Consider the following 18,411-nt stretch of genomic DNA (forward strand, 5'->3'; position numbering starts at 1 on the left):
TCCAGTGGTTGTCCAGACAACACTCCGCAGTGGTTCAGTGTCAACATTGTGACAATGCTGTAAAAGCCAACGTTCTGTGTTTGCTGGGATTCTTTCATCCAACAACTTAGGAGACATTCTTGTCTACACCTGCTCCAGCGTCAAAACAATATACGATTGTGTTTAGCTCACTCAGGGCGGATCTATGCTAATACAACAGTCGTGGGAGTGGATCTGTGCAAAGTGACATCATGGGTGGTTGTGTACACACACTGCAAACACACATTTATGTTCAAGTACCATGTAAAAGTGAATTTTGCATAATAGGTCCCCTTTAAAGGCCAGTGCATAATTTTAACATACAACACTTTTTTTTTTTCAATATAGAGATTATCTAAATAGTATGAATAAAGTAATTTTACAATCAGAACACAAATATTCAACAACTTAAATGCACCACATAGTATGCAATAATTGTCACTGAACATAAGCAAAATCATGCTCCTGCAATGAGGGTGAGTAAAGATTAAAGATTTTCACTTTAAGAATCACTTTAAGAAGGTTGATTTAAGTACAGTAATTATAATTATTTGATCTTCTGCTGACTGTGTAAGTTCGGCCACTCATGCCCTACCAACCAGCAATAATTCTGCCTCTCTCAGATTAGTTATGTCACATGTGGAACACAGATTAGTCATGTCACTTTAAGAAAGTACTCCTAATTGCAAACAAAGGTTTCTCCACCAAGTACTAAGGCATGTTTTGCTTGGGGATCAAATACTTATTTCACAACTTTCTGAAATGCAAATCAATTTATAACCTTTATATAATGTGTTGTTTCTGGATTGTTTGGTTGATATGTCTCTATCCGTTAAAATTAACCTACCATAAAAATTATAGACCCTTTCTTTCTTTGTAAGTGGGAACTTACAAAATCAGCAAGGGAACAAATAATTATTTCCCCCACTGTAGACTACATGTATTGCAAATCCTCATAAACTTTCCTTTATCTTTAACTGGCAAATAAATTATGTGAACTTCAGTTTCTGTTTCAAGAAATGTCTACTTCTGTTAAACTTTCATTTTCTCATAAAGATCCTCCCCTTTTGATACGCTATAAAATGAGCACTGAAACGGGCACATTATTTCATTCAGCTCCTGATCAAAGATGGATCTGCAAATCTCTTTTTTTTTTTTTTTTCTTCTTTTCACTGCAGGTACAAAGACAAATAACATTTGTAATTTTACTGGTACAAATACAGATAATTGATGTCTCTTTCTCTCTTTTTTTATTACTCAAGGAGACTCTTTCGAGTGTTATCAGTGTCATCAATCGGGTTCTTGTGCAGATCAAACGGCTACAACATGTCCAGCTGGATCTTGGTGCCAGACAAACACAGTAACACAAGTTGGTAAGTCCAATATGATTTAAAGTTGGAGATGCTGCTGTTATTTACTGGAGCTGCGACAGAACAAATTATTGTTTTTCTGATGGAATTAACCATTTCAATCACAAAATAATCTAAAAAAATTTTCAATTAGTTTTCTCTCAGATTGTTATGATCTGTATTTAAAAAATGTAAATAAGAAAAGTTCTGTCAGGGAGATAGAGAGGACCTAAGAGTGAATTGCAGAAAACAAAGTCTTTAACGAGAACAAGGAGAGAACCACCAATGAGGGTAAAAATGTAGAATAACAAAAACTCTTTCTTGAATAAATCACAGAACAGAAACAGCCAACAGTCGAGGTAATACAACAGAAATCTTCTCCTTGAATTATCACTGAACCGATACATCAGGTTGATCCGAGACCGGGTGGCGACTGGCTGCGGGTCTCTCAGAGAAGCACAGGTAGACAGACAGCGGGATGCGGAGCAGACCAGCCTTCAGCAGCAGGGTAACTGGGCAGAGTACAGAGTGAACGTCTTTCTCAGTAAATATGAAGTAGTACCTGTACAAGACGATGCCCAGACAAGACTTAGACAAGACGAACAGAGATAACCTGTTGCATGAGAGCATAACGAAATAATCTGGCTAAAGGAATGCCTGAAATAGCAAATCTAATCAGCGGGATAGAGAAACAAGTGAATAGAAAATTAACGTGATTGCTGGTAGTTACAGGGGACAGCTGAGAGAGAGAGAGAGAGAGAGAGAGAGAGAGAGAGAGAGAGAGAGTATGTGGGTGAGGGTGAGGGTGTGTGCGAGAGATAATTAACAGAAGAAATAGAGAAAAAGGAAGAAACCTCCTGGTTCATGACAAGTTCTAAATGTTGACACTTTTTTCAATTTTCAGGTTTAATTGGTCTTTCCTGTATCATTCATATATTTTAGGTGACATTACTTATCAAGGGATTTCTAAAGATTGTTCTACTGTCTGTCAAAGTGGATCTCTTAACATCGGCATTACAAGGACCAATACTTCCTGCTGTAACACAGACCTGTGTAACCGCCAAAATCCTCCAGGTATTGTACTTAAATGACAAAGTGCAAATCTTCTGTAAAGTCGACACTCATTTTACTTCCAAATGTCATTCAATCAGAAAATAAAATGCTGTCTGTCGTGAACTGATTGAATGGAGCAGATAAAAAAAAACTGGTATTTAATTAAATATTTTGTACAGAAAATAAAATAAAAGAATAATTGTTTTCCTCCTGTAGATCCCGTCCCGAATGGAAAGAAATGTTATACTTGTGATGGAAAGGGCTGCTCAAAAACATTGAGCTGTTCTGGGGACGAAGACCGCTGCATTACAGCAACATGTGAGAATCTGAAGATCATTATCTTTTAAACTCTCTTAGATACAGATCACAAATACCAATGTACAGCTTAGACTGAATCACCCTTTGTTTTTTTGTTTTTCTTCTTTCTTTTCATCAGATAATTATGCTGGCCCGTTAACAGTTGTAAAAGGCTGTATCTCTAAATCTTTGTGTGATGCCACGGCATCGATTGAAAATGTTCTGGGCATCTCATGTTGTGAGGGGAACCTGTGTAACGGCGCTCCGAGTGTCAGCCAGAGCTTCCTGTTCCTCTGCGGGTCTCTGCTCTCCTACTTCCTGATGCACTGAATCCAGCAGCTCTACAGATTATACAATCAGACACGCTGTACTCAATAACTTCTCTGTATCTTTCGTGTTCTGGTATGATTTTTTTGCTGTGAAATTCTGATGTGACATTTCACAAAATAAAATAGTACCTTATTCCAGAGGTCATAATAAAGCTTGTCATGTTGTAAATAAGTCCGATAAAATTCTGCAATATTAAAAATCTTTTATTTCTTAAAAAAATATATTTTTTTACTCACCCTGGTGTTGTTCTAATGCCCTATGTCCTTCTTTCTTTTTACGTTCAGATTACGTGATCCGCACTCCTGATCGCAGAAAGAAATCTTGCGTATGTCATGTGAATATGCTGAAGGCGTATCATGTTAGAGAGTTATTATAATCAATCACATATACATTAAAGCAGCAGTGGATTCCAATTCACCCCCTTCAGTGAGAATGATTCTGATTTCATTAGCTATATTCAGTGTAAAGAGCGAATGATCATGGATAGTGGTAGGCCTATTTGGTAACAAGCTTGCGCTGCCTGTCTCTTTGTGAGAGACTTCTTTCGTGGATAAATCAAAACAAATAAACTCAACAGCACACAATAATCTCACAGAAGAAACATACTGAGGTTTTTAAATGTATTTAAGAAACATATTTTTTAACGTATAGGTATAGGCTACATAACACGACCAAGGAAGGTATTAATCAATATTTTCCTTCTAAATATCAAATGAGTTGAATGACTTCTGGAGATTTTACTTTGTTATAAAAGTTACCAGTGTGATTACTGAAATGTTCTTTTCATGTATTATTTAATGTCAGTATTTGCTATCTGAATGCAGTAACAGCGCTTGCTTATTCAGCCCGGATTCTAGAAATAAAATAAGGACTTGTTTTGTTTTTGAGAAAGGTCTTCAACGTGTTAAAACATATAGGGATCTATAAAAGACCATTTCTCAGTTAAAGCCTATATTTTCCATTTAGACTAAAGTATAGTTCTCCTTGAGAGAAAGAACGCATTATCTTGATGTTTTGAGTTAAAGCAGGTCAAATCCAACCTTTGAAAAAGCTGTGTGTCGTGTGTGTGTGTGTGTGTGTGTGTGTGTGTGTGTGTGTGTGTGTGTGTGTGTGTGTGTGTGTGTGTGTGTGTGTGTGTGTGTGTGTGTGTGTGTGTGTGTGTGTGTGTGTGTGTGTGCTAGTCTTGTTGGTTACAGGTTAAGGAACCAATGGCATTATTGGAGATTGACTGAGTTGTTGTTCGGGACATGTTGGCGCCCAGCAAACCAAATCTGAGACCTGGAAGGTTGCGACGTGTCTAACTTCAGGGTCCAAGTGTCAGCTACATAATCCATACAGATATGTTTCAGTCTATCTGTATATGTGTGGAAAATTACTGTGTATATCTATTTCTTAGCCAATGAGAATCATTCATCCTGTAAGAGATGACGTAGCTTAGACCCACGGGCGTCAGTGGGACGGGGAGGGGGGGGGGGGGGGGGGGGGGGGGATGGGGGGGGGGGCAGAGACGCATTCGGAAGTGCATTTTCAGAAGTGCTGGGTACAATGACGCATTCATTTTTTTTTCTCTTTCGCGCAGGTCATGTTTTGAAAGACGATGTCCTGTAGCTTATTAATGTCATTATGTAAATACAAAAAAATGTATACAAAAATGTGATGTCCGACTCGTTTTATGAAGAAGAAAGCCTTAAGTTTTAAGACAAGTAGGCTACTCAATTTACAACATGCATTCATCAAATCTACATCAGTCATTTTTACCAATTTGAAAGCATCCAATCATCATCATCATCACAACTATTCCCGTATTCAGCAATAGATTTAAGGCAAGCATTATGCAAACAAGATAGCTACTACTCCACGATCATCTCCACCAATGCTCACGGGCGTCAGTTTGGTTTGAAATGTGGGGACAGAGACGCATTCGGATGTGTTTTTTAAGCTGGGTACAAACTTATCAGTGACGTGCGGTGATGTCTTAAAGAGGCTAGGCACTGAGTTGAAAGCCAGATTACCTGATTTATTGTTTATGCTAATAAAACGTAATAACAGTAAACGTCACGCACAAGCGCGGCATATCAAGAAATGTACTAAGTCAAGGATGTATATCGTGTACACTCTCTCTCTCTCTCTCTCTCTCTCTCTCTCTCTCTCTCTCTCACACACACACACACTCACATACACACACACTCACACACACTCACACACACACACACACACACACACACACACACACACACACATACACGGCACAGGCACACACCGGTAGTTAATGTCCACTCCAGCATCAGAATGCAACCATTCTTAATCCTTAATTGTTGCACAGCGGCAATTCTGTTTGTCAGTTAGCAAAAGTAAAATTACACACTGCTCAATTGAATATAAAGGCAAATGGCTTGCATTGATTCAACCACATTTATCAATTCAATATTAAGCCCAAAATAGTTTTTGACTCACCAATCGGTAGATTATTTGTACATAAAATCCATCCGCCGTTCTCGTTAAGACGTCGATCACATCATATTTTCTTTCATTCCAGTCTGTTTGAAACGATCGGGCAATTTTTGGGCCCTTTTGCTGCATTAGTCCATCTAAGGCTGGCGTAGGGTCCGTGTAACGCTTTGCAGTTCTTTGTTCAATTTGCACCATCACAATTAACCAAATGAAAAATTGGCTTCAAACTTTCATTTTCCATTTTGTTGGAATAATTCACAAACGGATAATTGTCTCTCAGTTTAATTTTCAATTCTACAATCTTGGGTTGTTGCATCCGAGTCTGGTTTTTGAACAAACATAAAACAATGACTCATTGATCTGACTTTCCATTTCTCTGTGTTTTGCTCGCGGTTGGACCGTACCAGTTCCGCCGGGGGGAGGAGCGGGGGGTGGGGATGTGGATGCATTTACCCACAGCGCTATAGCGTTATGTATAGGCCTATGGCACGTCTGAGTCTGACCATGAAATAATTTATCGCCAGTGGCAACGCGCTGAGATAGCTTTTTCAGACACGACATTCTTCTCTTCTTTATAGCTCTTTTGAGGCAGTTTCTATCGTTATCGTTTCATTTAATAACAACTGTCAAGAGCGTAGGGGACATTCTAGGGAAACAAATGCGCGAGAGCGAATCTCTTCGCAGGCGATTTCACTCACACGAATCTCGGGGTGCGCTATCAAAATTCGCTCTGCTCTCGCTGAGATTTTGCGAGTGCACGCTCAATCTTGGTCCTTTTGACTCAATCTCAATACTTTTTATAGAATTATCTTATCTCTTTTATAATGTTTTCTTAAGTTGTCGACAAACAGAATAAGACATCACCGATTAAATAAAATAAGGATTTATTATACAAGTCATCATTAGTAGGCTAATTATTGTTTTAGGTATTTATAGGCCTACTGTATAGGGTGAATTCAGGGTTTTCCAAGTCACTCCAAGACACATAGAGAGAGAGAGATACAATATGATGTCAGATAATAATAAAATGCTAGACAATAATGATGTTGTCTATATAAGCTGGCAGCTCTGGTTGTACCGGTAAAATGTACTGTAAAATGTAAGGCTAGCCTATACAAATACAGACAGATCAAAAGATCCATTTGCAGGAACCACGGGAATTTCAGATCTAAGAAAAGCCATGCAATCCAGGGGTTCCTGAGCTACAAAACCCCAGCCTGGAAGTTTCTGTAATCCCTGAAGAGCTTGATTATCTGGTTCAGGTGTGTTTAATAGGGGTTGGAGCAAAACTCTGCAGTGAGTGACCCACCAGGAGACGTACACCTGCTCTGTAGGCAGAGTTAAATATTATATATTTATAACATTCAAAATGAATGAAAGAAAAGAATATCTATGATATATATTTTTAAGAAAGAGAAGGATTTATGAAAGAAATAGGGGGATAAAGAGCGAGAAACAAAAGGTTAAACATTGCACAAGCAGTCCATAGGACTTAATATTACATTAAGCAAATTTAAAATCAAAGGGTTAATAAAAAGAGCAATAAAAGGAATGTGGCAAGAAATGTGGGATACGGAGGAAAAAGGTAGCCAAGAGAATTGTACAGATTACAAAGGGAGGTATGAGAATGGTGTGTGGAAATAGAAGGGAAGATACAGTAATTTCTCGTATCCGTGGTATAGGACATAACACACTCCATCATAATTGGGAAACATGATACAGGCCTCTGTACATGTGTGCACACAGAGACAGTGGAGCATGCTTTATTTCAGTGCATCAGATATAACAATGATAGGTTAAAGTTAGAAAATCAAATAAAGTCATTAGGTATAAATGTTTTATCAATTAATAATGTATTAAGAAATGCAGTGATAGGCTCATGACTAGGGGAAGTTTCAAAGATGTAGCTAGACTTTTTAAAGGCAACAGACCTATTTAAAATAATTGTTTTTTTGTTTTTTGTTTTTGTTTTTTTACTCCACATTGATGCTCCACACTCCATCTCAGTAGGTGGCAGAAATGTCAACAGCCACTAAATCGAAAGAAGAAGAAGATGATGAAGAGGACATGTGCACTCGGAACAGTCCCTCTATGCGAACAGTAGGTGGCGGTGTGTGATCCTCTTGACAGAAGAAGAAGCTACGCAACACAGTCATTCTGTGCATCATTGCCAATGCATGCAAGATGGATGACCTGTACCAGCCGCAGTTCAGCCTATACCACGGCGCAAAAAGGTTGACAAAGTCAGCCCGAGATCTGTCGAGAGACCGATTGGAGTCTATTTTTAAGGTGATTAACTGGTTGATATAAATATTTTCGTGCATTTTTAAGTCTTTAACTTTCATTAATGTTAGCTTGATAGTTAAGCTAGCGTTAGCCACTAGCCAGCATATGCAAGTGATCGCGCGGGCGCTTCCCGCGGGGTTTTGGAACGTAAAGTCTTCACTTGAGGGTTAGTTACAAACTACTATATATTTTGTAACTAAGGGTATGTTTACATAACAACCATGTCAGAACTATCCCTGTTCAAACGGATCTACAAAAAATATGTATTATGCATGCTACGCCAGTAACTTAGTTGGCGACGTCACTTTGTCATGAAACATCCGTTTTCAGGTCCCCAAAACCTCGTGGTCGGAACGGCCCAAAACTCACACAAGATTTTCCGTTTTCAGTGGTGTCCAGTAAACGCACCATTTGCAGAGCTCTTCTTATAATGCAGTCTTTTATCTTCATTGCCAGTAGGCCAATATGAGCCTTCAAATTCGTGGGCAGAATTTTTGTTAAAATGAAATTAATTTCTGTTTGTCCTGTTAAAGTTGAATCTTACTTTTTTTGCCTCGTAACTTACGTTAAAAATAGGCCTACGTTTCCACTGAACTATACACTTAATCATGAAATAACTTGATATATTTTATGTGTAAATAACATTCAGAAACTGTATTTGAAATAAATAGCAATAAAGTTGTAAATATTGAGTGTGAAGCTCAGGATTTTCTTTAAGCCCCAAGTTTACGATTTGGGGGCATGTCAGTGGGAAACGTGGCAGAGTCACATTCATAAAGTAGTATATAGGTAGTCTTAGCCTCAGACGGGACCGTTGGCCATCAGTCTGAATGTCTTGCTACACGAGACTACAATATATAGGCTATATATATATACATATATATTAGACATTTAGTAGTGGCATTAATCAAACTTTATTGTATCCTTCTCTTTAGGTTGAGCCAGATAGTCTTTATTTAGAGGACGACATCACTAGAGAAACATTTTTTCCAGATCAATCTGGACAGTTTCAGACCTGATGAGAGACCGAGGATCATTTGCTGTCTCAGGGACAAGCAAAGAACAAGTTTTGACAACAGTTGCAGGCCCTTCAACACCATTATCCTGTCGCCCAAAAGGGAGCCCTGCCTTTACACACCCATCTAATACATTTCAAAACCCTCTCCGAAGGACCAAATCAGCAAGAAAACAAATTTATGTAGCAGACATTGAGGACAGCGGGAAAATATCTCCATACAGTATGTATTAGCCAGATCTTTTAGCTCATAACTACTTGTACTAACATTGTACTTCAAATGCTGTAGCTTATGTTAAACTGGATTAGTGGTTCCCAACCCTGGTCCTGGAGTACCCCAATCACTGCACATGTCTCCGTAAAGTCCTCATGAAATCAAAATGGAACATTTACTTTGCTAGCGCAAAGTAACCACGCCCCTCCAAGCGTCAGTCTGCTATGAGCCATGGATAAATAGGAGGAGCTGAAGTAAAACCCCATTTCAATATTCCGTTTCACTCAGAAATACGTCACAGCACTGAAGTCGGTTGCAAGATCCGGTTCACGGGGACTTTAATCAAATGCACCTGATTCAGCTCATTAGTAGAACCAGAAACTCCAAGACCTCAGAGTCAGAGTCAGATGGGTTTGTCAGAGAGACGTAAACAATGTGCAGTTTTGAAGCGAGGGTACTCCAGGACTAGGGTTGGGGACCGAATAACTGGATTATTAACTTTTCTTTCTTTATCACAGCTACAGTACGTGTCACAATATCCGAAGGCCAGGGTGTTCAGGCAGTGGGACAAACAGTGCAGGAATATTTAAATTCTGCTGATAGCTACAGTATCTGCGATGCCAAAGGGCTGGCAATTGCGGATACATCAGAGACCAAAGGTATTTGACTGCAAATGTCCACATGTTTATCCCCTGAACTACCATACATGTTTATCAACTGCCCAAAGAGTCCATCTGAGAATGATGGTGGTGGTCACCCTAGTTATACATGAGAAGTTTAACTGCTTGCAGACAAAAGTGATGTTGATTAAATGTGTTTCAGTTTGTTTAAATGACCATTTTCAGCAAACAATTGTATATTCTGGTACACAAAATGTAAAATGTGGCATGTGCAAAGGTCATAGACTGAAAAATGACACATTTGTACTGTATTCTATTCTAGTGTTAGGCTGTTGTAAGTGGGTTTGTAGGGGCATTATGAAGTGCACTGCAACACCATATCTGAAAAAGTCCAACAAAGAACAAGAGATAAGGTGTTCCTCACATTTTGTGTGTGCAGTTTTGTGAATTTTGTAGAAATGTAAGTAGAAACCGTGAAATGTAATGTAGGCATAATTTAGTAATTTTGTTGCATTTTTAGATTTGGAATTTTGGAAAACATCAAGCCGGAAGGTATACGCCATCAGAACAGTAGACCTGACCAAGCTCAAGACGGGAAGACTTGAAAGTGCCTCCAAAAAGAAAAGGCAATATATATATATTTTTTTTCAGGAATCAAAATGAACTACTATGCAGTAGAGGCATAACCATGTAAACACCACTCACTATGTGTGACTGCATCATCACAGCTAGTGTTATAACGGTCAGGTGTATACCTAATGTCCCAGAATAGGCCTGTGTGACCGATAAAAAATGATACAAATTAGAGTAACAAACAACCTTTTCATCCATGTTGGCCTATTGCTATTTCTGCATGATTCACTTGAGTCATCTTGTAAAACTAAAAGCTTGCACTGCTATTTTGAACCAATAATATGATCAAAAAGCAGTTGAAGGATGATGTGCCGAACTGAATTAATTATCTGAGATTCAATTATCTGATCAATTAATCTAACTCTTATAAAGTTATTATATAGCCTCTTAGTTGTTTAAAAGTCTTTGTTAGAACTGATAAGAGAACCTAAGATTTAACCTGAGTGTTTAGATAACATTGTGTAAAACAGAGAGCCAGAGCCTTATGTGACTTACCAGACAAAGGATGATGTTATTGGTTTTAACCCACTAATACAGTGATCAATGAATGGGAATTACAATTACTTAATTTAACACTATCAGTGATAAAAGGAAAGCTTCTCAAAGTCTTTAAAGCAGGCAAAGTTAAGTTGCATGCTTAAATGTATGCAGTTTTGCAACAATACACTGTACAGAAAAACCCGTATCTAATGATCTCCCTGATCAACTGTTACCACCTTTCCTTCAAAGCAATATTTAATAGTTAGAATTCTAACACCCAAATAGCGCTTTGCTGAATAGTATAGTGTATTTACGATAGTTGGAGATATTGCCAATAGCTGATGTCTTTGTCGATAGTCAAGATGATATTGGGGTTGTTTTCTTATTATTGTATAATATTATTAAGCTAGTATAAAAATTGGCCTGGCATAGTTTTACTTCAGCGTCATAAGCCTAAAAATATAATGCAAATGACAACACTAATAAATTATTATATAAAAATGTATAGCTAGTAATTCTATAACAGGTTCATGCAATCAGTCAACAATGAAAATTAAAAGCAGCTTTATTTCAAACACGAACAGAAAAACAACTGGAAAACAAAGACCATAAACCTGAAGAATACTGAAATAGCTTGCATTGGCCACATGCAATAACAAAATAAAGCATCTATTCATGGTGGTATAATTTTAAAGTAACATTTAAAATGTGTAATAATAATATAAATAAGGATGATGATTTTTACTCTACATCTTGATAATGTTAAAGGGGTGATGAACTGAGAAATCAAATTTTCCTTGAGCTTTTGACATCTAAGAGGTCATCATGTTATAAGAATATCCTGTAAGTTTCAGAACTGAAAACGTCCTTGTTAGTCCAATAAAAGCTTTTATTGACACCAGGCTCAGCAAACGACTCGTTTTTCAAAGTGGGGAACTATGACGACAAAGAGGATAAAACACCACCCCCGCAGAAGAAGATCAACGCCAACTTACTTTGCCCCGCCAACCGATCCGCGCATTACACGAAACTCATTATAATATGCAAAACTGTTATCCACTCACAGCAGTGGGCGTTTACTTCCAAGTCTTCAGTGCGAGACGCCCATAAAAACCGAGCGTTTTTGAGCTAGGCTCAAAACTATGGTAGAAAATAGCCTATTACTTATTCATTTTGATGTTTTTGAATGTAAAAACCAAGCGAACGTCATAAGTTGACCTCAGACAACAATATATTTGTTTTTTTTAAAAAGCTAGTTCATGACCCCTTTAATGTTACAGATATAATGTAGTATTGTCTGTGAAATAATGGACATGTCTTTTTCACTTTTTTTTTTCAGGGTGGACCCCGAAGAAAATGAAGTTCTAGATGGCCTGCTTGGCATTGAGCTTGAGATAAAAAACTCTGCATCAAAGCTAGCTGAAAACATAGATGAAAAATTTAACGAGCTAACCATTTCAGTCAACCACATTAAGGCTAATGTCCTAGAGGTAGTGCAACAGATTGACGTTTTAGCGGAGGTGAAGGAGAAAGTTTCTCAAGTGTCAAAGTCACTATCCATTGCTTCCTCTCTGCGAGATGCGTTGGCATGTAGGATGTGCACAAACATCCCAAATTCTGTGCTTGTTATAACGGCATGCTGTGGCCAGGTGGCAGGGTGTGGCCCCTGTATCCAGACCTATCTAAATGATAATGACAGCTGCCTTTTATGCAAGGCAAATATGTTCGCAGGCAAACTGGTGTTTTTAAGAGGCCTGAGTGAGGTACTGGCAAAACTGACAAATCAAGCGACTTAAATGTGGTCTGGCTGACAGTTTGGCTCAAAAGTTCAGAAATAATAATGTTGAGAAATTTTATGTGTTTTAGCACCTTGCTTTTTTTTTTTTTTTTTTTTTTTTTTAAGAATCTTCGGCATGGTGTTCAGGGGTTTGTATGGCATCTGGTCAAGTAATTTTTTCTTTTTCTGTATCACATTTTTGTATGTGTGTAGAGGCATAAATTCAAAAAAGCCAGCTGAGTTTATCTGTGTAGCCTGGTGCCATATGCAGTGTCTTAATAGGCATTACTGCTTAACAGCAGTATCTGTTACTGTTCTTGAATAGGCCATTTAAAGAGAGACACCCTCCCTTTTCTTCAACAAACACTGTTGTTATATGAACCATAGCACATTTTTCCTAGCAGAATATGCTGGCTAAGGGTCATTTCACTGTTCAAAACTGTAAAAAAAAAAATAGCACTGAGGCCCTATCCACACTACTGCGTTTTCGTTTAAAAACGGAGACCTTTTGCTACGTTTGCACCTCCCGTCCACACTAAAACGGGAAAAACGAAGACCCAAAACAGAGAAGTTTAGAAACGCTGCAGCTCCGTTTTTCGTTTTGAATCTCCGGAGGGTGTTTTAGTGTAGACGGGACAAAATGGAGGAGTTTAGAAACGATGACGTAGAAGGTCACGCTCGGCTCTATGATTGGGTGTCATCACCCATGACGTATCCTTCCCTGATTCGTCAGCCACCCATCACATGTCCCGTCACCGGAAGAAAACAAACAAAAACATCCTGGACTACGTAGCTGATGTTAGTGAGTGCAACATGGATAACGAATTACAAGCGTTACTGACTTTGATGTCTTTGTTAGCAGCTGTTGTGCAAGCAAATTCTGCATTTTACAATGCTATAACTGCCTACATGCGCCGGAGGCAAACTATTATTCGAGCGATCTATGACAATTCCCGTGTGCAGCGGCGGTATCAACCGTACATGGAGCGTCGGTTTTGGGTTAAGCCGGGAAGAACCAGCGCATGGTGGGATAATTTTAAAAATCAAGTTGTGGTCCCTGAGGAATGGTGCGAAAACTTTCGAATGTCCAGAGCGGCACTTATCAACCTCAGCGAAGGACTACGTCCGCACGTGGAAGGAGCAACAACAAAAATGAGGATCCCCGTGGATGTATTAACAAAGGTAGCGTGCACGTTGTATTACCTGAGTGACGAAGGGAGACTTCGGAAAACCGCAAATGCATTTAGACTATCCCGACAAGTTGTTTCAGTAATCATCCGACAGGTCTGTAAGGCCATCGTCATTTTCATGGGGCCAGACTACATTAAAACACCGAGCACAGAGGCCGAGGTGAAGGATCTTGTTGTGAACTTCTATCGGACACACGGGATGCCACAATGCCTGGGGGCAATTGACTGTACACACATCGAAATCAAACAACCCTTGGCCAACTCAACAGACTACATAAACAGAAAGGGAAAACATTCTTTGAATGTACAAGCTTTGTGTGACCACCAGTATTGTTTCATGGATGTTGTTGTGGATGCCGGGGAGTGTGCACGACGCGCGCATATTTGCTAACTCGAAACTCTGTGCTGACCTAAAAGATGGGACAATACCCTCCTGCCCTAGAGAGTTAGTGGAAGGTGAAGAAGCTGTCCCCGTGTTCCTTCTGGGGGATCCAGCTTATCCCCTTATGCCGTACCTCATGAAGGAGTACCCAAATGGCGGAGTTACTCCACAGGAGCAGTATTACGGCCTATCTCTTTGCAAGGCTCGCATGGTGATCGAATGTTCACGTTTGAAGGCACGGTTTGCGGCTTTGAGAAGGCCGATGGACATAAACATGCAGAACCTTCCTTATGTGATATATGCTTGCTTTGTTCTGCACAATTATTGTGAAATGAACAATGAACCTGTAAACGAGCAGTGCATAAATGCTGCTCACCAGTATGACAGGGATTTCCAGCCACACATGAGAGATTGTAATGTGAGAGCAGATAACAACGAAAATGAAGGAAAACGAGTGAGACGTGTGTTGACGACATTTCTTGACCCTTAACTAAAACGTTTATTTTTTTAACGTTTATAAAAAAAACTGGTTTCCCAGTACAGTGAAAGTATTCCTTTGCCTTTTGCTCTGACTGCCATGTGTTTTTTAAAATGTGCATATGTTTATTATTAAATGTTACCTGTAAAAAGATGTGATTGAATAAAAAGTAAAATTTTTGACTCTAAAACTGAGTATGTGAGTTTGTACTCTGGTGTGTATACTTGCATCTAAATATCTCTGTAAATATATCTATATACCTAACCTAGAGATATAGATAGATGAAAAAGACAGCAAATACACAATGAATAAGTTTTTATTGTCTTTATTAAAACAATCTTTACTGTGCAAATAAATAAATAATTATTATAACACAAATTCGTTGTCTGTTGCCTGAAGTCTGTTAAGGAGCTGTCTCTTTATGTCCAGGTCTTCCTGTGCAACGGAATTTGCGGAGAGTTTTCTCTTCAATCGTTCTCTCCTGTGGCCACACAGGGTAGCGGTGAGTCTCTGGCGTCGATTCTCCATCATCTCGGGAGACACAGCACTCTCTTGAAACTGGTCAGCAGAAGACCCAGAACCAGTTGGGCTGGAGAACTCCTCCGTGGCCTCCGCCGCCACGTTGCCGGTCTCGATACCCCCCTGAATCGCATGCGTTGCAGGAGAGCCTCCCCAAATCGACTCGCAGAGCTCAAAATAGAGCAAAACTACTCGCCCATGGCCACTTCGACGACCAGCATCTACAGCTCGCCTGTAGCTGATCCGTACTGCCTTGAGTTTTGTAGTCAATTGCCCTGTGAACACGAAACAGTATAAGGTTAGCTGCTAATATAACTAGCGTCCCGTCCCCCCCCAGGCTAGGCCTGTTAAAACACATCCAGGCTAACTTAAACCACGTCAAATTGAGCGTTATGCGTTAAAGTTAAAGTTTTGCCTACTATACATACCTTTAGTGATTTCGTCCTTATTGTGGGGGTACACCTTTCCCATCGTTGTGGCTTCCTCTGGCGATGGATAATGCTCCCGGTACCTTTCCAATATGTCGCCGTATTTGGTTTGCGACGACTCCCAGTCTGTGTTTTCTGCCGCCATGGCTGTTTTGTATTCCATTGTAACTTTAAGTAAAAGTTCCACCTCGTCGTCGGTCCATGAAAAGAAATCTCTGGTCTTCGACATTTTCTAATGTTTGCAGAGGTAGCTAACGTTACTTGCTTCCTCATCAAATCTGAGGAATAGTCCATCCGTTTCCTGTTTACACCGGCACGCGCATGCACAGTGTTGGAGAATGGTCACGTGATCCGAGTTTTCAGTCGTTTTAATGTGGACGGAGATCAATTCTAATACGCAGCTAAAACGCTGGTGTGGACGGAGATCGTTTTCGTTTTAATTCTCCGTTTTTAAACGAAAACGCAGTAGTGTGGACGGGGCCTGATACTTGAAATAAAGTCTGGTTTGAGTGTTTCCCCATTTTCCCCATGCAGTGGGGCATTTTAAGAAACTGAATTCTGACTTTAACAAAATGTTACAATGGTACTTCACAAAATAAACCATTTCAACTTGTAAATGTATTTATGTCATTAATACCAGTTACGTATGACCCGGGCCTCACCCCACACCCAGTTCACCATAGTCATAGTGCATAGCTGATAAATATAGTGATGTGTTGGCAAACATAAATCATGTCAATCAATGCAAATAATGTAGAATGTTCATGTACTGTAGCATGAAACCATTCCATGCTGCAGTTCAGGAGTGAGAAAAGACTGACAGAACAGATAATACATAAAATATAATTTTATAGATTTATAGAATATAGATTTTGATTATGACAAAGAATTCATAATCCTAATATGGGAGGTTAAGGCCTGGTTTCACAGACAGGGCTTAGATTTGACAGGATTAGGCATTAGTTCAATTAGGACATTTAAACGTTTATAAACATTTTAAGTGTGTATCTTGTGACAAAACAATGACAGTGACATATTTTATATGTAAGTTGCTTTCAGTTAAAATGGCTCAAACATACATTTTAGTCCAGGACCAGTTTAAGCCTTGTCTGTGAAACCAGGGCTTAAAGTATTAATTCTGCAAAAACTGTTTGTTGTCAGCATTTTACTGTTTGTTTGTTTTTTTTATTAAGAATTCTTCTGCATTAATGTATAAGTTGTTTATTACTTTATGTACCGTTTTTAATGCTTTAAATATTGTTAACATTAGATACAGAGTAGGTAATTTACAGCAAAGCATCTCATAATCTCGCATTTTTGTAGCGTTGCTGTCCTGGTACTAGAACCACTTATCTAAAAAAAAAAAATTCTGACAACTTTTAATGCGACTTTAAATGAGACTTTAATAAGAAATTGCAATTTGAAAAGTAACCAATAAAGAGGTCAGACAAAAGGTGGGATTCGAGCGGTCCTGAGATGGGCTGCAAAAAGAGCATCGGGTATACCCTTGGATGGGATTGTATGTGCATTCCAGGCAGGGATGAAATTCTGTAGCCCAACCATGCAGCATTTTGAAGCAATGGCTGAGACACAGTGCTTCCAAAATGGGTCATCAATGTCCAAAAAACCATTGTTGGCCAAGGCACACAATGTGTACTTAATTGGGTAGTTTATTCGCGAGTTGACTTCGACCCACTTTTATTCAGCAGCGTGGTTCTGTCTTGACTGACTTTGAATGAAAGGGGGTCTATTGACATTAGTGCGAAAGGCCCGAAGATTGTCTTGTTGATACAGACATAAATAAAATTCACGTCCATGATCAACTCTTATCTGATCAAAAAGGCCATGGCTCAAGCAGATTTCTCTGTACACATCGTCATAAATTATCAGATTATTTTTGATCGGCATTACAGAAAATCCCAAAATTTTCCCACTGAAACCATCAGAGGCAACAACTTCAGTCACTCCAAAATCCACAAGCTTTTCGTTTTGGTCCATGTGTATTTTGTGACCGGCATACTCAGCGTAATAGACATGTGGATTAGTTTGGCGAGCAGTTCCCTCTCTTCGCATCTCTGTGTACTGCGGGGTAATTTGTGCCAGTGCACGCCTTACAGTTCTTTCACCCAACCTGTATCCCGAAGCTCTCAACATCCCAGTCATCATCTTTCTAGCATACACAGGGCCGCAAACAGTAACTGCTGGTCGAACGACTGCATCCACACCATCTCTCCCTAGCCGTGCATAATCGAAACGATGAATGTTTCTCGATGCGCAGAATTTAGAAATGGAGGAAATACTGGAACCTCTCCCAAGTCCATATTGCTGCTGTAAGACCTCTTGAACTTGTGTGCATGTGTATCCCAGCTCCTCTACTAACCTGCGAATTACACTTTCGTAATCATCAAGCGCACTCCACTCACACATCTTCCAGACAATCTGTGTTTTTTAACCTGAAGTCACACAGTTAATAGGGTTCTAACATGAAGATGATAAATATGGTCAGACTCAGACGTGCCATATACATAACGCTACAGCGCTGTGGGTAAATGCATCCACATCCCCACCCCCCGCTCCTCCCCCCGGCGGAACTGGTACGGTCCAACCGCGAGCAAAACACAGAGAAATGGAAAGTCAGATCAATGAGTCATTTTTTTATGTTTGTTCAAAAACCAGACTCGGATGCAACAACCCAAGATTGTAGAATTGAAAATTAAACTGAGAGACAATTATCCGTTTGTGAATTATTCCAACAAAATGGAAAATGAAAGTTTGAAGCCAATTTTTCATTTGGTTAATTGTGATGGTGCAAATTGAACAAAGAACTGCAAAGCGTTACACGGACCGCGTAGACCTCACTCTTGCTATTAACTCAGATTTTGTAAAAGAAA

At 39.3% G+C, this 18,411-nt stretch overlaps 2 long non-coding RNA genes across 2 annotated transcripts in view; one reads left to right on the top strand and one right to left on the bottom strand.

Moving 5' to 3' along the window:
* Positions 1-18,411, bottom strand: part of LOC143730892 (uncharacterized) — a 462,574-nt gene that overhangs the window by 346,865 nt on the left and 97,298 nt on the right. The window lies entirely within an intron of this gene.
* Positions 1,376-3,096, top strand: LOC143730872 (uncharacterized). The gene is made up of 4 exons (XR_013200671.1): positions 1,376-1,391; positions 2,310-2,441; positions 2,637-2,738; positions 2,857-3,096. It is a non-coding gene; the product is annotated as an uncharacterized LOC143730872 (long non-coding RNA).

The sequence above is a fragment of the Siphateles boraxobius genome, unplaced genomic scaffold (assembly GCF_051911475.1).
Source record: "Siphateles boraxobius isolate OS27281-9 unplaced genomic scaffold, OSU_SipBor_1 83, whole genome shotgun sequence".
Classification (NCBI taxonomy): Eukaryota; Metazoa; Chordata; class Actinopteri; order Cypriniformes; family Leuciscidae; genus Siphateles; species Siphateles boraxobius.